Source organism: Sapajus apella, unplaced genomic scaffold (genome assembly GCF_009761245.1).
Source record: "Sapajus apella isolate SASKATOON/1434 unplaced genomic scaffold, GSC_monkey_1.0 scaffold19, whole genome shotgun sequence".
Lineage (NCBI taxonomy): Eukaryota > Metazoa > Chordata > Mammalia > Primates > Cebidae > Sapajus > Sapajus apella.
In genome coordinates this window covers 19,157,379-19,182,702 of record NW_022436959.1, presented here as the reverse complement: position 1 = coordinate 19,182,702, position 25,324 = coordinate 19,157,379, and the positions used below count along the sequence as shown (strand labels likewise).

Sequence of the window (25,324 nt, the reverse complement as noted above, 5' to 3'; positions counted from 1 at the left end):
TATATATATATATATATATATATATATATATATATATATATATATATTTTTTTATTTCCAGAAACAAATCCTTTATATTTGGCAGGGAGAATGCAACTTCTTAGAAATGTCTTTCATTTAATTAAAATTAGATTGATGTGGCTTGCTGCTGCTGCATAATATCCTTCTGACTTTCGCTTAGCTATTATTGCCTGTAGTTCATAAAGATTCAAATGCACTTTATTATGGATAAAAGGGGGTTCCTTTGGTAGATGTTTAACTTTCATTGCAAAACCTCTTGTGCTCACTTATGTTGCCAGATTTGGTAATAGTCATGCACTCTGGGAAAATCACTGCTAAAGCTGTGGAGTGGGAGGGTTCATAGGTATTTATTGTGAGGAGAAGGGAAGGTAAAGATGTTGTAGGGTTTATATCATTTCATTCCAGAATTTGCTTTGGAAATGTCATTAAGGAAATAGTATTTGGGAGTGGTAGCTGTTTTTAGATTGTTTCTAAGTAGAATCATAATTTTTCTTTTAATGAACTGCAAAGCAATCATCTAGTCCAGTGCTCATGAAAGCAATTTAGTAGGTTGCAATTCAATAATGGAATAGAATGGGCTACAGTACAACATGCCAGAGTGTATACATATTGTAAGATTTAGTATTAATTTATGAGACTGCTTAAGTTTTATATGGATAAGCATGTTTATATGTGTGTGCGTGTGTGTGCATTGTATTTATTATGAAATGTATTTCTCAGTGTGAGTAACCTTTGAAAAAGCTTAAAAGCCACTGATTGAGTTTTTCTCTCATTTTAACAGATGAGGAAACTGAAAGAGAATGGCTCCCATTTTATTTGAGTGGGACTCCTTGAGGCAGCTTATCTGTTATCTGGTCTCTCTTGTTAGAATCTGTTTAATTACCTATGTATCTTTTACAATTTTTCACCCATGCTTAAAAATTCCTGTATTTTTGTGACCAGAAATTGGATCAAAGATGCTGATTCTGGGGAGATCTCTGCTGAGTTTCTGAGTGCCATGTTAGGTTGGTAGTTTGTTCTTGTAATACCAAGGGGAAAAGAACAAAGTATTTACAGCTCTCTCTCTCGAGATAAAAATCAGTTGTCTTAGGTAAAGTCAGGTGAAAAGGTGGAACAATAATGTAATACATTTCGTCAATTGATACAAGGTAGTCATTATTAGCTTCTATCATTTGTTTCAGTTCAGTTCAACAAATACTTAATGAGCTCCTACTTTGTACCAGGTATTTTACCAGCCACTTGCTTCTTCCTTTATGGGAAATGAATTAGTCATACAATTAAATTGATCTCCCCCTTTGCTTGTGCTTTCCTTGTGATGTACAGGGAGATTTGCTGGGGTAAAAGGGGGTTTTGTTTATCAAAGATAAAAGAGAGGTAGCACCATGCTTTATAACACAACATACTACTTTGGAAATCTGTTATTCTTTATCTAGAAATGTTTCTAATACCTTGAACTGCACCTTTCACTCATTGGGAAGTCCTGCAATGATAAAGTTCACCTATAATAATTTTTTCTTTATTTGCTTTTATAACACATTAATTTTTATTGAACTTTCTCCTTGATGCTGTATATACAGTGTCAGTTCTACTTTGCAAGTTGATGGATTTTTTTTCTCTGACTACGTGAGGATCAAGGCAGAAAGGCCAAAGGGGCCTGCTTGCCATGTGAGGCTTTGTATTTCTCTCTTTTTTGTTTTTAAAGTATTTATGCAAAGCATATTATTCTGCTTCTACTTTGCTTCTTAATTGAGTATTGGCCATGTAACTTATTGCCTGAAACAGTTACCAGCATCAGGGAATAGTCACCAAATGGCATCATGAGCCTGATTTTTCTTGATGGTTGTCACTGCAGAAAGGGACACCTGTTAGGTAGGTCCAAGGCAAAGAAAGGAGATGTATAAGCACAGCCTGATCTTATTAGTGGGTCTAGAAAAACTGCTTCTTTATTAAATGTCAGTATTTTAAATATTTGCTAATTATGATGACTCAACATGATATTTTGTAGTCATTTCTACTTGCGTTCTTGTTTATTAGTAGTTTTGAACATTTTTCCAAGTCTCTGTAGGATTTTTTTCCCCCATTTGGAATTTCTGTTTGTGTCCTTTGCCTATTTTCCTTTTAGACTGTTATCTTTTATTATTGATTTATAAGACTTTTTTCTATCTGATTGAAATTAATCTTTTTCATTGTGGTTAAATTTTACCATTTTAACACATTTTGAGTGTGCACTTTAGTGGCATTAAGTACATTCACATCATTTGCCACTCTTACCACTGTCCATCTCCAGCAGTTCCCCATTATCCCAAACTGAAAAATCCATGATAGGTGCTATGAAAATAGGCCTGAAGACCTCTTTCATTCTTAACAAGGGAGATGCTAACCTTTGCTTTTTTCGCACAACAATAGAAACGCTTCTTCGATGATCTAATCCGCTAATTATTTCTCTGGATGAAGTGCTGCCATGATGATCGCAACTTCATTTTAAAAATGTATTCATACATTAAATAAACAGGCAAACAGCTGTTCTCATATGACCATCTTACTGAGCAAATTCTGTTTTGTTTGGTCTTTATAGTTCTTCCACTTGTTATTTAATCTACTCGTGTTTGATGTTTTCCTTTCTTGCCAATGTGGTATTTCCAGCTGTGCATGGAAATTAATTATCTATTTGAATAGACAATCCCAGGAAATTATCTATTAAGGTTATAGGAGGCAAAGAGAATGTTGCTTTATGGGGGGGGTGGGGTGGGGTGTGTGTGTGTGTGTGTGTGTGTGCGTGTGTGTGTGTGTGTGTGTGTGTGTGTGTGTGTGGTGTTCTTGGCATTATAAGGAAGGCAAGTTGATTTAAGATGGTCAGTTTATTTTTTGTTTTTAACTAATATTATTTAAATAAAACAAAATTTGTCACTGGTCACAAAAGCTGTCAATAATAGAAAGTATGGGGCACTGAAAACATATTCTCTATCTGAAACAACAATTCTAAATGGATCACCCATGGACTCTGAAACCCTTTTTGGAGAACAGAAAAAAAAAGTGTATATCTTTGTGTATCTGACAGATTCTGTGGAACCTCAAAACCTAAGATTTTCATATTTTTATCTAAAACCCTAGTTGAGGTGCATTTTGGAATCAAGAATTTATCAGATTTTAAAAAGGGAGTATGATTTTAAAAATGTATTAGGTTTTCAAAAGGACTATATACCCCTCTATTACCTGACACCTTTAATGGCGTCTGGGATGGCCCCTGTAATAAAAAAAATTTCTGCAGTGAAATTCATATATCTTAAATGAGATAAACAAAAACATTAAATAGTCTCATATCTGTGTAGGTCAATTTTTGCTGCCAGATGAGTTGAGGTTTGTTGCCGAACAATTTCTGAAAAATCTTTTGTTCTTTAGGATCAGGGATAAGGGACAAACACAATTTCACCTATACTCTAGGGGGTCCCACTGTCCTTGGTCAGAAGTGGTTTGGCTTCATGTTCCAGTTGGGCCTGTTTCTCCTCAGCCCTACTCAATTAATGGACTTAGCATTTTCACTGTTATAGACATTTTTGCTTCTGGGGTTCTGCACCTGTCACTCAGTGATTCCTCTGATGAGTTTAATCCTCTTGTTTTGCAGCCATATTGTACATGGGCCCTCATTCTTTATACTCAATATGTTTGCCATTGTGTGTAAATGTTTCCTCATAGCGGGAACACATATATTATGCTCATCATCATCCCTATTCCTTTGCATTGGTTATTCTAATACTTGAAATGCCTTTTTCTCTCTTCTTCCTGTTAATTTATTCTCTACCACATCATTCTACCAGGATAACCTATTTTATCCCTTTGTTATATTCTCTATATTCCTTTAAAGCCTTGTGCCTACCACTGTTTTAGCATGCCTTACATTCCTCCATAATTATTTGAATATTTATCCGTCTCTTACATAAGACTGCAGGTTTCTTGAGAGTAATATCTCTTTACATGTCCATTGCCTTGCTCAGTGCCTGCGACATCACAGATTCAAAGCTTTTCAGCCCAAGAAGAATAGAAGGTGTACATTTGGAGGCAGTGGGGTAAGACTGGAGACACAAGAAAGAGGGATATACAATCTTAATAATAGAGAACAAGACAGAACAGTGTAGAGGAACAGTGGTTTTGTTTATGTGCACATGACGATTATGAAATTAAATGATATATATGGTTTGGAAGGTGAAGCTTCAGACAAACTTGGGCAAATGGATGAGATTGGGATGGGGTATGCAAAGAACAATGTACAGTGCTTTGAGAGAAGGAAGTATGTTGAGGGGAGAATAGGCATTGGTGGCTGATGAGATATTTAAGCTATTGGCAAGTTATAAAGCAGTTCTAAATTATGAGAGTGATAGAAGAAAAAGGTCAGTAGGCCAAATGGTGCTGGATTATATAAAGCAATATATTATTAGAAAAAGAATTGGATCTATTCAGAGTAAGGTGTCATTATAAGTTAAGGAGTAGAACAGAGATGGTAAGATAAAAAGTATTTCTGAAAATAAATGTGTCCACAGCATACCCAGTGATACCTGAACTAAAGGTTGTAGGGGTGTGGGGCTGAGTTGCTTTATATCATAAGGACCTAAACTGAGAAGAAAGTAGTGAGACTGGAGAAAAGGGTATGAAACTTTTGAAAAATAAAACCATAGTGTGTTAGTTAATTTCTTGTGTCAACTGGACTGGGCCACAGGTTGCCCAGATATTTGGTCAAACATTACTTTGAGTGATTCTGTGAGGTTGATTTTAAATGAGATTAACATTTTAATCAGTAGACTGTATAAAGAAGATTGTCCCCTGTAATGGGGATAGGCCTCATCCAATTAGTTGGAGGTCTGAATAGAGCAAAAGACTGACCTCTCTTATTAAAAGAGAATTCTCTTGCCTGACAGCCTTTAAATCGGGGCATTGACCCTCACTGGTTCTTCAGTAGCCTGCTGGCTTCTGACTCTAAACTGAGAACTCAGCTCTGCCACTTTTGGACTTGCCAGACCCCTTAATCGTGTGAGACAATTCCTTATAATCAGTCTCCCTTTCTCTCTCTCTCTCTCTGGAGAACCCTGACTAATACACATAATATGTGGAAACTGACTAGCTATGGGAGCCGTAGGAGGTGAGGAAGGAATTAATGATTACTTAGGAATAAGAATGGAGAAATTGAAAAGAGCAGTCAATTTTGAGGGAAAATATATTTGGTTTTGATTTTGTTGACTTTGAAGTGATATTGGAGATTCAAGTGAAATTACTGTAAGCAGCTGTAGTGAGGTAGGTAGCTTGTTTTGGTTAGGCTGGATGTTGCATCTTGGAATCATCTACAAGTATGGTAAAAGAAATTATATGACAGAACAGAGTTCACAGGGGAATGAGAGAGACAAGCATAGGCAAGGATTTGACTGAGGTTCTTCAGGTGGGAATTGTGGGACTACAGGAGAAAGATGAGACGGTATATAAAAATATAATTGGTGACAGTTCTATTAACATTGGTTTGTCAGACCCTTGCACCTTAACATAAGCTCCACGAAACCAACAATTTACTCAGTCCTCTTTTTCTAGCTTTAAGTGTTGTACTTCACATACTTGAGATCTCTAGACATTGTTTTTTCTTCATTTTCTCTTGAGACAGAGCCTTCTAAAGGAAAACTGAAGCAGGAATTAGGATTTCTTTGCTGTAATCTTGACTTTGCAGTTAGATAGATATAGAGAATGAGGTTTGACATTTTAATTCCTAGGATTTTGACTTCCATTTTCAACAATAAGAAGACTGGATTAAGAATTTCTAGGATTCCTTACGACTCAAAGGTTATGGAGAAAAATATCTATATGCTAAAAATTGTTCTAAGCTGCAAAAATGGCCTTGAGTAACTTCAGAAAATAAACATTACAGCAAATCATCTTTTATACCTCTTTTTTGGATGTTGTATTAATTTAATATCAGTCAAAATATAGATTAAATAAATCAAACACATAATCTTGTCTAGAAGCAGCTTTGGGCTAAAAATTTTCTTCACAAAATTTTAAAGTTGTGATTTTTTAAAAAAATCCCTTATAGAAGACCTAACCCTACTTTATATAGCATTAAATTAATATAACTGTAAAAATGAAAATAATATGTAAGCAGCATTTGTTCTTTTAATATCAACACCATAAAGCAGTTTTGTTTCTTATGGAAATTTTATTCTATTACAAATCTTCCAACTCTAAAATCTTCTCATAGGGTTGATTATGTAATTTAAAACAAAGGGAGGAATCAGTGGCTCAAATGGTCCTGTGTTTACTATACTTCTTTCAAAATTCTCTTGCACCTCCTTGTATGTTTCTAGATATGTTAACATCACATAATCTCACAATATCCATTTTTAATTTATGCAAGGGTACTTTCTGTTTTGAGTAGCACATTCTTCTCGGCTATATCCAATGTCAGTTTGGAGTATTTGATTAATATGTGATGGCTAAATTATAGATGGTTAACATTTTTTCCTAATTGTACAATTTGAATTATGGTGAATTTCCAAAAATAGTTTGGAGAAACTATGAACTCTATTTTTAAAATGTGCATGTATGTTGATATAATGTATTTGATATAGAAACTTTAAACAGTTAGGAATAGATATCATGAACTTTAATTCAAAGGCTTTAAACTATTAGCACTAATAACCAACAATTTTTTAAATCAAATAGAACATATTATGCCCCAGGATCATGTGTTGTATTAGTTATTGGTTATCATTATAATTGTCTCACTTTCTGGTGTGCAAGGGTACTCTCCATGACAATTCTTCATCATTTATCACCTACAATGTAAAATTTCCATCTGGAAACAATCTGCCTTGAACTACAAAAGTGCTGATTTTGCTTTTTGTCATTTAAGGTTTTTTTTCTTTCTTTCTTTTTATTTTGAATTTGCTTTAGAGCTTCTTTATTGAGGACAACTAACAGTTAAGAATTTTCTTTGAGAATAGTGTCACAGCAGGAATCAGACATAGACTTTTCAGATACAGTTCTGTCTGCAAAGTAAAGCTAGAAACATTATTGATTTATGATAGAGATAATTTAAAATTATTATTTTCCACAGATTCTAATTTCTGGATTTCTTATGAAGTTAAATAATTTATCCTTGGATTCATTTTATTTTTGTTTATTTAGAAGGCATTTAGCCATTCATATTGATCAGCTGATGTCTTAGTTTCGTTTGTATAATGTAATGTGTTACAAAAACACAGAGATCCGCTTGTATTGTTTACTCTGCTATCTGATATATAAGAAATTAAAATAGGACTGGTGTGGTGGCTCATGCCTGTAATCCTAGTGCTTTGGTAAGCCAAGGCAGAGGATTGCTTGAGTCCAGGAGTTTGCAACCAGTCTGGGCAACACAGTGTGACCCTCTTTTTCACAAAAAGTAAAAAATTAGCTGTGTGTGGTAGCATGCTAAAGTTCCAACACTTTGGCAGGCTGAGGCAGAAGGGTTGCTTGAGACCATGCCTTCAAGACCAGCCTGGGCAATATAGTGCGGTCACGTGTCCACAAAAAAAAAAAAAAAAAAAAAAAAAAGGTTGTGCTTAGTGTTGCACATCTGTAGTTCTTGCCACTCAAGAGGCTGAGATGGGAGGCAGGATTGCTTGAGGCCAGGAATTTGAGGCTGCAGTGAGTTATGATAACACCGCTGCCCTCCAGCTTGGGTGACAGAATGAGGCTCTGTTTCTAAAACAAAAAACAAACAAAAAATAAAGAGAGAGAGTAAAATAATAAGATGTATATATTTAGAAACATTAAAAAAAAGCAAGAATAAAACTTTTGTGACAACTTTGCTCCATTTCTAAGTCATACTAATGACTGCTTTGCTTCTTAGTAATTTTCCATTTGTAACATTTTATACCTGGATACACAAATGTAATGCAATTGAACAAGAAAACAATTATATGTCTGCTGGAAATAATGTACTTGTCTCATTGAAATAATTGACTTGTTTAAAAATACATAGAAGTTTTAGTTCTGTTCAGACTGTAGTTACCTGTAATTTGTAATGAATTTCCAGGAAGAATTAAAATCTTCTGATGTAATTGAATCAGTAGTTGAATCCACTGATTGTGAATAATAAATTTCCTTGCATAATTCCCCTCTCATATAAATCTCCATTTGGAGCCATTTTAGATTTAAGAGGTTTTTTTCAATATTCTATGAGTTTTGGCTGGATCTCTGGAAAACTTCACTCAAAGGCTGTATCTTCCAGTGAAAGCTTCATGTTGACTTGTGGGTTCTGTGTCAGTGGAATGTTTCAGTACTTTTTGGCCTGGCTCAAATGTTTCTTGGCATTTTCTATGGAGTTTGGCCCAACCCATCTATAGAGTATCACATTGGATTCCAGATAAACCCTAAAAGCCGTAATTCATCTGCAAGCTAATATGGGACTTTATTGGGGTTTGGTATAGACTAACACCATCAAGCTGTTGGGCGTTCAGTATTATTAATCATATTTCTAAGGACATATCCATCTGAAAAATAATACAAAGAGAAGCTACTTTTCCTTTAGCCCAGCACTTATTTTTCTCTTTTCACAGAGGTCAACGTCCTATTTTAATTCAATATTGTAGTTTTTTTTCCCCCTCAGCAGTTTCTAAACTTATTGCAGATCAACAGCTTTTTCTTTTTTCTTAAAGTGAGATGGCTCTGGCTCTTGGCTGACTTCAGTCTTGTGATGTGGGACTGATGTGCGTTTTCATTTTTCACTTTGAAGGTGCTGCCAAAGCTAGTTAATTTTAGTTATACCATCATAGAATGCTGGAGCCTGTAGGTGCCCTAGAAATGGTTTGGTACAGCCTCCTCGTTTTACACATAAGGGGAGCCAGGCCCAGTTCCTTAGTTCTCACAGGAAGCTATGACACTGTTAGGATGGAACTCACGTCTGCCTCGCAACAGAGCTGGTCTCTGGAAGTCTATCCAGCTGCGAAAGATCCACTCCCCGTTCCCAGTCTCAGATTTTGTAACTCTGGATAGTTTTCCTCTTTTCCTTAAAGCTTTTTAAATATAGCTCCCCATATGTCATATTAATTTGGGAAACCAGCCAACAATTAGTTTTACATTTGTTGGGATTCTAGGTTATCTATGATACCATTCTCTTTGTATTCTGAGTCACTGATAAATAAATACAGGAAGGAGAAAGAGATCAAAATAATAGCTTTATTACAAACAATGTTAGATTTTAGAACACAGAGTAGACCCAAGGCTGAAGCCAGCTTCTTGTGCCTTTCACAGTCCCCTATAGAACTTAGCCATTCAGTCATAGAGAAGTGTGGAAGTGCAAGTTCCTGGTCCAACCCTCAGCTTCAGGGCCTACCGTAAGTCAGGACTAGCTAAGCAGCCCCATGCCCACCCCTAAGAAGCAGTGTCCTTTAGTGACTCACCTTCTAGTGAGTGTCTTTCTCTTTCCTTCTTGTCTCTTGCTTTAGATTCCCGTTTCACACTAGTATTCTGAAAGCAACATTCTTGTATTTCTTTTCCTTGTAAGATGAATTATTTTCCCATTATCCTCCTGAATAGAGTTGAAAAAGCAAAGGTAGCAAAATCAGCCTAGGCAACTGATTCTTCACGATAGAGGAAAATAAATGAAGAGTTAGATAGCTGGTAATGGGAGATAGCACCATGGGAATGTGCTCAGAATACTTCCCAGTAATGGAAGATAAATACTTTTTCCAGTTCTCTTCTGACCAGGCTATTGTTCTCACAGTTTTAAGGAGAGAAAGTTGGGGAAGACTTTTCCCTCTGTATTTACCTTCTTTGTTTAATCTCTAGACCTCTGCCAGCACCCACCATTGTATTTTAATAAATACATTCTCAACCATCTAAAGGTGTATTCAAATGATCTTGTTTTGCTTTCATTTTCCTGTGACTTTGAATTAAGTAAAATTTCAGATCACAGAACCCTCTTAGTAATTTTAGTTGACCCATATAGGTAGGTTTCTACTGGTTTCACTATTACATTTTTTTCCAGATATTTTTCCAATGATTATCTCTCTTTTTAATCTTCTATATTAGCTTTTAAGATATTTACTCATGAGAGCCCAGGGAATATTTAAGTTTCCTTCATATTAGTGAATGTTTTTCTTCAGATTTCTTGCCTTGTGGAGTATGTTGCACAGATAGTTGTACTTAATTCAGAGGTAAATGAAAAGTAATTTACAGTTCTAATATTTTTGATACTCATACCTTCTCCTTCACTGTTGTTATGCTTGCAGGTTTCACTTCCTTTTAGTAGGTTGAAGTCCATTTAGATTAAAAAAAAGTACAGAATTGCAGACTAGTAGATTTAAGAGTTTATGTATTACAATTTAAGATATTCAGGTTTAAGGTGTTTGAGTAGCATACTTGGAGTTGCAATCATGATTATTAAGATGATTTCTTTCTGCAGGAGCAGCTTAAATAGACTTCTCTTGAATCACCATAATGTTTTTGCTTCGTGGGCATATGAAGTATCTGTTACAGTGGAATCTGAGAGAGGGCATATAGAAAATAGCATAGAAGTTGTCACCGTATGCCTGGAATGATGCTCAAGTGGTTGCCGCACGCTCAGGAGCCATTTGCCTGGGTTGAAATTCAGCTCTTCATCCTTTTGTTTCAGTTTGCTCACCCGCACAATGGGCATACTAATTAAGAGATCTACCTTGAAACTTCTTATGATGATTAAATGGATGACTACATGTAAAACAGTTTAAATGAGTGTCTGAATATTATATATGCTTTATAAGTGTGAGCTGTTAAACAGTCCTGACATGCCTAGTTACATGAATAGATGAAGGTTCTTCTGTATTTTCAAGTGGTCTCAGTACACTATTATTTAGGAAAAATGTACTAAAAAGATATTTCCTGGCTGACATTTTTAAAGGTGAACTGTGCATTAAAAGATTGTGAGTCTTTAATTTTGAATAAATTTAATATTAGTAAATACTGGCTTCTTTGGTAGTCTATGTGAAATACGAGAATTTCAGGCACTTTATTTCCCACAGCCAAAGTGTGTATATTGTCTTCATTATTGGCATTGATTTTGGCATTTTGATTTTTAAATTATTTTGTGCAGTTTTCACAATTGCTCTGATTAGAAGGGAAGTATTGAGGAAGTAGTTGTGCAGTTATTGACAGATCTTAAGAAGCATAAAATGGTTGGGTATTTTGGAGGAGTGTAGGATAATATAATACCCAGAGGCATAACATTCCAGTTAGAAAATTTCATCATATAATGTGTTTATATGTATTCGGCATATGTGGGTAGGCAAATTTCATCATGGAAGGAATAGTGAAGGGGAAGTTTTGGGAGAGCCTACAAGTTTTACTCTAGTTTATATAATAATTAGCTCAGCTATATAAATGCCAGGAAAATAATTAGAATAGCAGATTATGTTGAATGCCTAAAGAAATATGTTTAACAACTTTTAATTTTCTTTCCTCCCACACACGACTTCCTAGTTTGTTTCTGGCACACCAGATGTGTCTCAACACAGTGGCTGCTCTGGTGGAGTTCTTTGAACACCTGTGATTGTGGCAGAACAAATTTTCTCCTTTTGGTTACATTTAATAAAAGTCAAAGTAGAAGGAACACTGTATTTTGGAGGTAAAGTGATAGAGATACAGGAGGTAGCCTGCCTTTTTTCCAAACCTATCCATCAATGTTTTGAAAGCTCATATTAAATCGTGTGTCCACATGGTGAGAATAAACAAACAAAAGCTGATTGTAACCTTCTTGCTTTTCCTAGTGAGACATCAGTGGGCTACTATTGGGCAGACAAACAAAGTAGGACCTAGATTAGTGGGGAAAGGTAAAAAAAAAAATAGTGTTAGTGAGTGTTTAAAATAATACTTATATTTTCTATTTTCCAGCTTCATTCAATGGGCCAATTAATTTGCTGTTTTTAGCTTAAAATCAGCTTTAGCCCTTGATCTCCCTGGAGAAAATGCATTTTGTCGGCATTTTTGTTTTGCCCTTCATATATTTACTGTATTAATTTTCTCATTCTTTCCTAGCTTTTTCTCAATTTAAATGCCAGAGCAAGTTCCACACCACTGACATAGTAATTTCTCTCAAAGGAATTGGTTTTATTTTTAGGCTTTGGCCTCATCTGTGATGATTTCATGTGTCCCTAATTTTGAACATCTACTGCCAGTAATTTGTATAATAATAACTAACAATTTTTTCTCTCCGTTTTTAATTGGAGAAGAAACAGTGTCACATCAGAAAGGAACTGTGCCTCAATATACCAACTTGTATAATTTTTTCAGTTCCTTTCAGTTTCAGATCAGATCGATTTCACTTTATATTGTCCATTACAGGCATTATACTTTTTTAAAAAATTGTACTTTAGGTTCTGGGGTTCATGTGCAGATCATGCAGGATTGTTGTATAGGTACCTACATGGCAAGGTGGTTTGCTGCCTTCATCCCCCCATCACCTGTATCTGGTATTTCTCCCCTCATTATCCCTCCCCACCCTTCCCACCCCCACTGTCCCTCGCCTACGCCCCCTCACTGACCACAGTGTGTGATGCTCCCCTACCTGTGTCCACGTGTTCTAATTGTTCAACACCCATCTATGAGTGATAACATATGGTGTTTGGTTTTCTGTTCTTTTGTCAGTTTGCCAACAATGATGGTTTCCAGATTCATCCATGTCCCTATGAAGGACACAAACTCATTATTTTTTATGGCTGCATAGTATTCCATGGTGTATATGTGCCACATTTTCTTTATCTAGTCTATTGATGATGGACATTTGGGTTGGTTCCAGGTCTTTGCTATTGTAAACAGTGCTGCAGTGAACATACGTGCACATGTGTCTTTATACTAGAACAATTTATAATTCTTTGGATATATACCCAATAATGGGATTGCTGAGCCAAATAAATGATATTTCTATTTCTATGTCATTGAGGAATCGCCACACTGTCTTCCACAATGGTTGAACTAATTTACACTCCCACCAACAGTGTAAAAGTGTTCCTGTTTCTCCATGTCCTCTCCAGCATCTATTGTCTCCAGATTTTTTAATGATTGCCATTCTAACTGGTGTGAGATAGTATCTCAGTGTGGTTTTGATTTGCATTTCTCTAATGACCAGTGTTGATGAGCATTTTTTCATGTTTGTTGGCTTCATTGATGTCATCTTTTGTAAAGTGTCTGTTCATATCATTCACCCACTTTTGAATGTGTTTTTGTTTTCTTGTAAATCTGTTTTACTTCTTTGTAGTTTCTGTATATTAGTTCTTTGTCAGATGCATAGATTGCAAAAATTTTTTCCCATTCTGTTGGCTGCTGGTTTGCTCTAATGATTGTTTCCTTTGCTGTACAGAAGCTCTGGAGTTTGATTAGATCCCATTTGTCTATTTTGGCTTCTGTTGCCATTGCTTTTGGTGTTTTAGCCATGAAGTCCTTGCCTATGCCTATGTCCTGAATGGTTTTGCCTAGGTTTTCTTCTAGGGTTTTTATGGTGTTAGGCCTTATGTTTAAGTCTTTCATCTAACTGGAGTTAATTTTAGTGTAAGGTGTCAGGAAGGGGTCTAGTTTCTGCTTTCTGCACATGGCTAGCCAGTTTTCCCAACACCATTTATTAAACAGGGAATCTTTTCCCCATTGATTGTTTTTCTCAGGTTTGTCAAAGATCAGATGATTGTAGATGTGTGATGTTGCTTCTGATGCCTCTGTTCTATACTTTTTAATGACTTTATGATTTTCCTTCAGGAGTGGTTGTTTGATAATCTGTAGTTTACTTAATAATTCCCATGATGTTAAAGACCTCGATTTATAAAGTTTTGCTATTACAAATTATATTACCACAAGCATCTCTTTGAATCAGCCTTTTTTTTTTTTTGAGTTATTTACTCAGTTTAAAATTTCTGACCTGATAATTATTAGGTTAAAGGCTTGCATATCTGTATGGATCAAAGGATGTAGATTTTAACAAATGGCTTTTGAAGTGCTTTGCCAAATTGCTTTCTAATATAAATATATAAATTGTTAACAATAATGTATGGGTTTTTCAGTTTCATTTTTTGAGACTCTGAACAGTGCTGGATAATTGTTTTTTTAAAGAACTTTTTGTATTTATTCAATATATATAAAATGGTACTTCAGTGTTGTTTCAGTTTGCATTGCTTTGGTAAATAATATGCTTGTTTGTTCTTTTTTTCTTTATGTGTACTTAGTGATTTAATTTCTTGTTGTGCACGTCCATGTTTTCGAGGTATTTTTCTTCTAGATTTTCTGTGTTCTATCGGATTGTTTATCCCTTGTAACATACAAATCAACCTTTTATCTCTTGTGTTTGATAAACATATTTCTGCAATATGTTGTTTTAAATTTTATCATGACTATTACTTTTCTTAGTGTTAAAGAGCAAACTGTTATAAAATTTGTATTATTTTGTTTCCTTTATTGACTCTAGATTTGAAAGTTGTTATTGGCCAGGTGTGGTGGCACATGCCTGTAATCCCAGCACTTTGGGAGGCCAAGGTGGGCAGATCACCTGAGGTTGAGAGTTTGAGACCAGCCTGATCAACATGGAGAAACCATGTCTCTACTAAAAAAAATACAAAATTAGCCGGGCGTGGTGGCACATGCTTGTAATCCCAGCTACTGTGGTGGGTAAGGAGGAGAATTGCCTGAACCTGGTAGATGGAGGTTGTACTGAACTGAAATCAAGCCATTACACTCCAGCTTGGGCAAGAAGAGCAAAACTCAGCCTCAAAAAAAAAAAAAAAAAAGTTGTCATTTTACAAAAAGTGTTCAATTCTATTTTATGCTAATTTTTTATGAACTAAGTTATGTATATGTGTGTGTGTATAAACACACACATATATATATGCACAAATACACATAGGAAGTTGGAGACCTTAGTATTATAATAATGCACGGCATAAATTTTGATCAATTTTTTTCCTCAAATTACTAGCTGGTTATGTCAGCCTCATTGATTACCTAGCTTTCTGTCTTCTCCTCACCAATTGCTTTAAATTTCCCCTTTATCATATTATTACGTCCTAACATATAAGTAGACATTTTACTGGACTTTACTTTTTTATTTGCTGATATATTTCAAATTAGATATAAACATATTTTTAAAATTTAATTATTTAAATTATTAATGCTTGATAATATGCTTTAAAATCTAGTAGGTTTAGGTCTTTTTTTTACAAAACATTGAGCTTCCCCTATGTGACAAAGTGTAAATATGGAAATTAAAATTAAACAATTTTCCACTCATAGCAGTCGAAGACTTGCTGGAAAAACAGACATATGAAATATAATTATACCATAATGCTACAAAACCAGAATGCAGAAGTTAACAAAGAACCGATAGCGCAGAGGTGACAGTATATTTTTACCTTTTTTCCCTATATTTTCTAGTTCTAATGAAAGTTTAATTTAATTTTCTAATTTATTATATCTACAAAGTAACTTGAAAAAATGTGATTTTTTAAGCCTATAATCTTCTCCTTCAGGGTTATTTTCTGTCTTTTTAATTTTCTAATTCTATAGTTTTCCTTAATATTAAACACTGGTTAGAAAATTTTCAAATTAAACATATGAATCTTGTGGGTATCATTTGTGACAGTCTACAAGTAACTCAGCGTTTGATTTATTTCTTTAAAGAAGTCTACATTTTGGGTTTAACATTCACAGAGAAAACCGGAGCCCATACTTTTTTATCTTTCTTTATTGAATGTGGGGTCAAATACCTTTGGGATTTGGTAAGAAATATTACACACAGATACAAATGTAGAAATGTCATTGAGATTATTTTTTTTGTAGTAACTTTTAATAGTTGAAATTTTGAATACTTATTTTTGAAATGACTGATAGGCCAATGAAAAATTTGTGTGCCAAGAAGGCTATATTTTTATGAAAACCTGATTGGAATTACAGAAAACAATCTGTGTTTTATAGTCGTGAAACCTGTGACTGATTGTTTTTGGAATGTGCATTATAATTTCCATCACTGCAGCTGTTAATTCGCAACAAGGAGGGGATTAAAGGCGTTAAGGAGTTTTGGAAAATAAAATTTAAACATTCATCAAATAGTAATAATTTCTGGAATTCTGTTTATATCAGTTTCATAAACCTGACTATTAAAATGCAGAATAAGTTTATGCCATTATTTCAGTTTCTAAACTGTATGTTATTTAAAAATATGTTTGTATTTACAAATTAGGTCAGGAGTAAGCAGGGTCTCAGTGACGTAAATAAATCCCAGTGGAAGATTGTCTTTGGACTTTCTCTTTTGTGTAATTCTTTTTATATACAAGATCCTTGGCTAAGATCCCATTATACAAAAGAAAAGGTGGGGGTCTGGGGGAGGATGAATATTCTCAGAGAAATTCAGCCCTTCAATTACTTGATTATTCTTGTAGTTGCAGGAAATTAAAGAATAATGAGTTTGTTTCCTATGTGAATCATAAAAAATAATACGGGTGTACACAGGGCCATTGACTTAAATAAATGGATGGCCCTTAAAAAAGTCTCCTTTTGAAGGAGTACATAATGCTTTTTGAGGACACGCTGAAATTGTGCTGGTAATCCAAGTTCCAAGTCTTTAAAGTTAGTTTAAGTGCAAGAAGAGGAGTGACAGCAACTTGATAATAAATGTAGTAGTAATGTTTATCTTATTTATTTATGTATTGCCTAATTCAAAAAAATGATTTGAGATATCTCTTCTTTTTATTTTTTCTTGAGACAAGTTCTCATTTGGTTGCCCAGGCTAGAGTGCTATGGTGCCATTTTGGCTCACAGCAACCCCTGCCTCCTGGGTTCAAGTGATTATCCAGCCCCAGGCTCCCAAGTAGCTGGGGATTTTTTTTTTTTTTTTTTGAGATGAATTTATGCCATGTTGCCCAGGTTGGTCTTGAACTCCTGAACTCAAAGCAATCTGCATGCCTCGGCCTCCCAGCTCATGCTGGGATTATAGGCATGAGCCACTGCACCTGGCCCTGATTTGAAATATCTTATAAGAACATCTTCAACTTAATAAAGAGAAAATGTATATAGAAGAAAAGATACATTATCTGGAAAAGTATAAATAAGTAGGAAGTCCTAACTGGAAACAAGAAAATAAATATTTTAGGATCCATGTAATTTTGTTTTGATTCAATATTTTTATTTACATATTTTAAATAAAGATAGGTTCTCACTCCATCATCCAGGCTGGAGTGCAGTGGTACAATCATAGCTCACAGAACTCCTGGGCTCAAGCTGTCCTCTCACCTCATCTGCCCAAAGAGTCATTGTTTTTTGTTTTTTATTTTTTTTTATCCTGAGCTTTTTAGTAGCCAAAATGAAAAGAGTCCTGTGGCATAGAAGGATAGATAACATGTCATGTCTTTTGCCACACACACACACACGTATATGAATACATACATGCACATGCATACACACATGCTCTCTCTCTCTCATATTTATTTATTATTAGATTTTTATATTTATTTATTTATTTTTGAGACAGAGTTTCACTCTCGTGGCCCAGGCTGGAGTGCAATGGCATGATCTCGGCTCACCTCGACCTCTGCCTCCCAGGTCCAAGTGATTCTCCTGCCTCAGCCTCCTGCATAGCTGGGCTTACAGGCATGTGCCACCATGCCTGGCCAATTTTGTATTTTTAGTAGAGACAGGGTTTCTGCATGTTGGTCAGCCTGGTCTCAAACTCCTGACATGAGGTGGTCCGTCTACCTTGACCTCTCAAAGTGCTGGGATTACAGGTGTGAGCCACCATGCCCAGCCTATGTGTATTATTTTTTAAAAGCAAATTGCTTTCATGTTCCTTAGGAGTAGCACAGCAATGTGAATCTCTAATTTCTAAAATAAATTTATCTTGTGTGTGCTTAGTAGGACTTCCTTTCAAAGAACTATCTTACCTGTGGTGATTTCAGACTAACCTGTTCAGTTCTTCTATTTGAAAGACAAATTCAAATGCTTATAGTTACCCAGATGACCTCCTTCACATTTTCTACCTCATCCTAGCTACCACTTCTCCCTTAACATCATCTGCAATAAACAAAACAACAACCCCCCAAATCTGAAGCCAATTTTAACTTATGGGATGGACCTAGTTATTTGTATCCAGAATGTCTGAGAGTATCTTTTTTTATCTTTCTTTTGAGTCAGGGTCTCACTTTGTCACCCAGCCTGGATTGTAGTGGCGTGAACAAGGATCAGGCAGCCTCCAACTAACTCCCGGGCTCAAGCGATTCTGCTACCTCAGGCTCCTTAGTAGCTGGGACTGCAGGTTTGCACTACCATGGCTGGCTAATGTTTATATTTTTTGTAGAGACTGGGTTTCGCCATGTTGACCAGGCTGGTCACCAGCTCCTGGACTCAAGCCATCCACCTGCCTCTGCCTCCCAAAGTGTTGTGATTACAGGTGTGAGCCACCATATCTGGCCTGTATCTATTTTAAGTTATAAGCAAAGTTATCATTGATAAGATAGAGTACAGAAAAAAATTTAAAGGAAAATTTGATCTAGCTGTCAATGAGAAGGAAAGAAAGCTAAATAATGAAAATTAAATTAGCATGAGGAAAATGAAAAATAAGGAGATACTGGAAGGTACCACATAAATTATGTAGCTCCTAAGTCTAAGAGTCTTGAAATGTGATTGAGTCAGGAAAAGATGCCTGCCTTACTCATACATGCATTTTCTGCATTTAATATTTTGTTATATACAACTTAATTGTCCCTTAGTTAAGTGTTAATCCATTGAATAAACAAAAATAACTTGTCAATGTACCTTGTTTAGCAGCTTTACCTTTTTTCAGATTTTATTTTGTTTTTTATGCCACTTCTAAATTCTTGTAGGCCCTTTTATCTGTAATCTTCATAAACCATTGTAGGCACGGACATTTTAACAGAAAGGCTAGTGACTTTTCTGGTTTTGTGACCTTTTACATTCTGACTCAACCAAACTTTATTGATCACCTGGTAATATAACAGTCACTATGCCAAGAGATTTTTCATTTCTTATTGCATATTACTTTCCATAGTAAACCCATTAGGTAAATGCTTTATGGTCCCTATTTAATATAGGAGACTGCTAATAAGCCTCAGGGAGAGATGAGCCCAAATCACATTGCTAGTAAGTGCTGAATTTTGACTCAAACCCATCTTGAAGCCAGTGTTCTTTCTATAGCCATGTCTCTTGCCAAGCACTTCTGACTTTTAGTTAAGATACGCTATTCTCTTTATTTATTAATTACTCTGGTGTGAAATGTAATCTTTTATGAAACCTAAGACTGCTACTGTTATCTGTGCAAAATTGTGGAATTGAATCTTTAAGATGCAGATTGAATTTTTGTTGATTGTTCAACAATTTTGAGATGAGTCAGATCAAATTTCCCTTTGTTGGAATCAGAGTGGTTGGAGCTTAATAAAAAGGCACAACATCTTAAGGTAAAAGAACAGGTACTTTTTTTTTTTTTTTAACACGGACTTTAGTTCTCTTTTTGACTGCTAAGGACAACTACAAACAATACATTCGGGAAATCTTTTTTTCTGAAATAGTGAAGAAAGTGAAGCATGTTGTCTAGTTCATTGGGCATTTATTGGCACCTAGTATGATCCAGATACTCTGCGATATTCTGTGATGCAACCTTAAATAAGACAAGTCATAGATCTGGCTCTCAAAATGTATCTAATGGGGAAACCTTGAATTTATAATCAGATGGTTAATTTTCAAAAATTCAAATTCAGTAAATTGCTTATTAGCATCATCGGCTTTGGAAATTTGACACTTTTCTAATGAATCATAACTTCCAGTTAATAGGGTTTCCTATTTCAGACAGTGTAGAGTAAATCAGCATGTTGCATAACCTTTAATATTTTTCAAATATAACCCACATTTTGCCTTTAGAACTAAAGATATGTTGAGAAGAGTTCATTATAATGTAACTGAGTCACTTACCAAGCCTATTTTAAAACCAGTTACTTCCTTTTCTTACTTTGCACTCTGTGACACATAGACTTCCAGAATCAGAGAAGTATTGTATTTGTTTTTAGGGACTTGGTATATTAGGTGGAACCAAAGCCAACTTAATATGGCTAAGTAATTTTTAGTTCAAGATAGGCTATTAGATAGAATTTCTCTTTACTTCTGAATTTGAGCATGAAGTAGTTTCTCATGCTATAAAATGACAATTTGGGGCCGGGCGCGGTGGCTCAAGCCTGTAATCCCAGCACTGTGGGAGGCCGAGGCGGGTGGATCACGAGGTCAAGAGATCGAGACCATCCTGGTCAACATGGTGAAACCCCGTCTCTACTAAAAACACAAAAAATTAGCTGGGCATGGTGGCGTGTGCCTGTAATCCCAGCGACTCAGGAGGCTGAGGCAGGAGAATTGCCTGAACCCGGGAGGCGGAGGTTGCGGTGAGCCGAGATCGCGCCATTGCACTCCAGCCTGGGTAACAAGAGCGAAACTCCGTCTCAAAAAAAAAAAAAAAAAAAAAGACAATTTGTATTTATTTGTGATGAGATAATCCCTTTTATTTAAAGCCAAGTTCATCATTTTGACGCTTAATCTTCCGTGACAATCCAGAGGAGAGACAACTTGGCAACTATTCATTATTATCTGTTTTTATCATCAGAAGGTATTTATTTGTAGGGGGAGTGTAGCAATGACATCAAGGGTAGGACATTTTTGTACAGGATGGTCTTTCCTTTGGAATCATGATGGTAAATATGACCACCGTTACTTAAAATGCTTACAAGTAGTTACCAGTCAGGATGTGTAAAGTTCCCTGGAAACTCAGAAGGATGTGATTATAGCTGTGGATCGAGAATGTCTAATAATAAAAGGAGAAAATGTTAGTTTTGAACTTGTGATTCAGGAATCCCATCAGTGAATATCTAATCAACAGCATTTCACCTGTTGTTTTACAAAGCTCTTGTTGAGCTGTGCTTCCATACTTTTGTGCTTGTGTGAAGATCTCCTCATCTTCACACAAGCACAAGTGAGAAGCCCACTTACCTACAGTTTCAACATGACAAATCTGAACTTAAACACAAATTAGAATTTTTAGGCCCTGAGGCTATTTCTTGGATTTACGTATAGCATATAGTAGGTGAACTTCTGGTGTTGTTTATTTTGAACTTGATAATGCTGTGCTACAGTTAGAGAAGGCCAATGTTAAGGATATCTGAATTGATTTGACCTTTTGTCCTTGCATTTGAAATGACTTGCTTCAATAGAAGTGCTTATACACTCATGATTTCCTTCTGAAATGATTATTGTACAGTATTTCATGGCCATTAGACTTGATTCTTATGAAAAAATTATCTAGACATTCACTAGTGTCTACTTAAGTGATGGCAAACAAGAAGAAAACGGTAATCTGGAGATAACTAGGTATGCCACATATTCTACACCTGTGCCTGGATAGAATGACTTCTGTGGTTATGTATGCAGCAGGCACTTTTTAGTGCTGGTCATTTTCCTGAGCTCCGAGGATGCAAAAATATGCAGTGGCCATTGTAATTATTGTGGTAAATACAGAGTGTTGTGAGAGTAAATTACTTGGAGAGAGTGAGAGAAGCCCTCTGTGAGGACAGTTAGTTGAGAAGGAAGGGTAAAGGTGGAGACTTAGAAGTCCTGGAGGGAAGGCGAGAGTGGGAGTTGGAGGCAAAAATGGCCGTCATGGTGGAATGAACAAAGGGGAAAGTTACCTGGGATGAAGGATAAAGAGAATTCTTGAGTTATTAAAAAATTGATTTGTTCACTTTGCTCAGTAATTCATTGTGTTTCATTGGAGAGAGGCTTATAAAAAATGGAATGTCCATGTCTTTATAGCAATATAAATGTTGCCTATTTCTATCCAGCACCCATGTCTGACTTCATCCTAATTTGATGATTAGGATGATGATGGACAGGTGGATGAATAATATAATTATGGAGATTTAAAGAAGAAAAAAGCTTATTTATCATATATCATCTTTATTATAAGATTTATTAATACAAATCTGTATTGTTTTTCAGTTCTAGAATGTTCTAATATGCTTCTTCCATCAAAATCTATGATTATCTCTTTACCTCATATAATATTATTACGTTTTCTTATAATAAAATACATTTTTAAAATTCACTATTAACCCTGTCAGTGATGAGACAGCATAATCTTGTGTTTAATATTAGCTCAGGCTCTGTAGCCAGAAAATACAGGTGTGAATTTTTCTTGCATCATCAAAGATACAGGTGTGAGTCCTAGCTGTATCATTCACTGACTGTTTGCTTTGAATATGTTATTTAGCCATTCAAAACCTTTGTTCCTTCATCTGTAAAACAGATTAATAGTTGTGCCAGCCTCCTAGGATAGGTAAGATAATGCAGTCAAGTTTCCTGTTACTATATATTGCCTTGATAATTTCATAAGACAGAGGAGGCCATTTTCCTGTGTTCCTCCTTTAAGATACTAAAATGGCCAGAGAGGAGATAAGTTCTAAAGATTAGGTTTCAGATTGTCATATACAACTTGCAGTCCATTTGCGCAGCTGGAGACTAAACCAGAGTGTCACATAAACCTTTTCCTAATCAAAGTGGTTGTTCATTTATTAATGTAAATGCCCTGTGCCTTGGTTGTGTGAGTCCTAAAAATACACTTGCAGGGATAAAAATAGATCTCTGGGAGTTCTGAGATGCTGCTTAATCAGAACCAGCTGCAAGCTGTCTAGAAAATGCAAGTTATATGAGCCAGATGGCTTTTGCCCTTTTTGCTTTAGACAGCATGTAATTTGGATAACTACAGCTACAGTAATACATTTTGCCAGTCACAGTGTTTGATAAACATGTTTGTTGAGAACAGCCACTTCCAATTAGAGACCCAGTAAAATGTTAATTTATTTTAATAAATTTTCCCTCTAGGGCAAGACAAAGAATACTTTTACCAGGTTACAGAAATATCTGTTCATGGGACACAGTACTGTTCAAGAGTTTTTGTATGCCAGTGATTAATGTTTCAATTTGGCATTTAGAGGATGATGAGCAGTATTTATGACCTCCCTCTCCATTTTACTCCTTACAACCTCATATATATGGAAGGGATCAGGATTTTTCATATTTGAAAATATGTTGCTTTACTTACAGAAGGATGGTTTAGCTAATTTTTAACTTCTACCCATGTCTAATTACTGTAAACTCTGATAATATTTACTGAATTATTGCTTGCTTACAGCTGCTTATCAATGTGGTAGTCCTGGGGATTTTATTTTTATGATCATATTCTTTGAGAAGACATTTTCCCTATTAGCCTGTGGTAGCCATGACTGATTTTCATCAGGTGAGGGCTGCAAACATAGTCACTGATACTAGCTAAATTCTAATTTTATCCAGCTCCTATTCAGACAAAATAGCAAAGCTAAATGTGTAAGCTATTCAGTCTGTAAGACCTAAACTCTGATATAGCCTACTTTTAGTAGATGTGAAGCTATCAATTCTACCATTTTCACTGGTAACACCACTTCTTGGAAAAGCATATTTAAGCCCTGGTTTCCCATTACAGGCATTGAAATATTCTGTGCTTTATTTCTTGAGACATGCCTACCAGACAGCATGTAACAGATTGCGAAGTACCTTTGAAGAATCTTTTGAGTCATAATTTTTCTGTAATTCCAGGCCTTCCAGCTTTGTAAGTTTAGTAATCACCCAGCAGTTGTTTCCTTACCCAGTTTGAGAGGAGAGGGTATTTTATTTCTGGAATAGGTGATATTAGAACATAAACATCGTTGTGATAGTAGCTACAGGCTATTTACTCTTACCAGGAACTGTGCTAATCACTTTATACATTATTGCATTTAAGTCTCATGACAACATAGCATTATAAGGCATATATTTTTATTGTTTTGCAGATAAGGAAGATACTATTAATATAATATTTTTATATTAATAATTAGAGTATAATTATTCTAGAATTATCACTAGAATGACGATTATTCAACATCATACAGAAAGTATTACAGACAGAATTTGAAGCTACTCTTGTATTCATGTTCTGTCTGACCCTGGATCTTTAATTACACCCATTAAACTGTGAAAATTGACATTTGACCTAACTAGGGCTACTTTTTCAGAGGTAAATGTATGCCTCTGGCCATCTTTGTGTACTTCAGGAAATTTACAGGGTTGCTTCTTAGGATTTATTTTAAGATCAGATTGATATATGAAAGGGTCTGATCTCTCTCATCCCACCTCGTTAGATGAATTATAACTGATGTACTTCAAAAGTAATTCATGAGCCGGGCACGGTGGCTCAAGCCTGTAATCCCAGCACTTTGGGAGGCCGACGCGGGTGGATCACGAGGTCAAGAGATCGAGATCACCCTGGTCAACATGGTGAAACCCCGTCTCTACTAAAAATACAAAAATTAGCTGGGCGTGGTGGCGCGTGCCTGTAGTCCCAGCTACTCGGGAGGCTGAGGCAGGAGAATTGCCTGAACCCAGGAGGTGGAGGTTGCGGTGAGCCGAGATTGCGCCATTGCGCTCCAGCCTGGGTAACAAGAGTGAAAATCTGTCTCAAAAAAAAAAAAAAAAAAAAAGGGTATTCATACTGCTGAGGAAAATCTCACTTTGGTGCTTTTCCAAGTATATAGTTAAGAATTACACTGATAGATGCCGGGCATGGTGGCTCACGCCTATAATCCCAGCACTTTGGGAGGCTGAGGCGTGCGGATCACCTGAGGTTGGGAGTTTGAGACCAGCCTGACCAACACAGTGAAACCCTGTATCTACTAAAAGTACAAAATTAGTCAGGTGTAGTGGCACATGCCTGTAATCCCAGCAGCTACTTGGGAGGCTGAGGCAGGAGAATCGCTTGAACCTGGGAGGCGGAGGCTGTAATGAGCTGAGATCACACCATTGTGCTCCAGCCTGGACAACAAGAGTGAAACTGTCAAAAAAAAAAAAAAAAAAAGCTAAGAAAAGAAAAGAAAAAAAAAAAGAATTACACTGGTGAGTAGTAATTGAAGAAATTGATAAGCACTTGTGTGATATGAAACAGCATAGGAAACATATATAATATATAATATCCATTATGTATAAGTATATATAATGTGTATAACATTTACAAAAGCAAATTAATACCTTTATGTCTTTATTTAACAATATAAGATAAAGAAATTCATTCGTGCTTGCAGCAGGGTATACCTGCAAATTCTATCATAGACAGCAGGAAATGAAGCCAAGCATTGTTTATAAAAAGACCTCTTTATTATGATTCTATCCACTCAAAGGAAACTGATGGAGCATGGAAAAGATCTTATAATTTTTGATTATTTTG

General features: G+C 35.7%; 1 protein-coding gene and 1 pseudogene across 11 annotated transcripts in view; one reads left to right on the top strand and one right to left on the bottom strand.

Moving 5' to 3' along the window:
* HDAC9 (histone deacetylase 9) overlaps positions 1 to 25,324 on the top strand; it is an 898,499-nt gene that overhangs the window by 96,455 nt on the left and 776,720 nt on the right. The window lies entirely within an intron of this gene.
* LOC116557638 lies at positions 2,332 to 2,424 on the bottom strand (annotated as a pseudogene).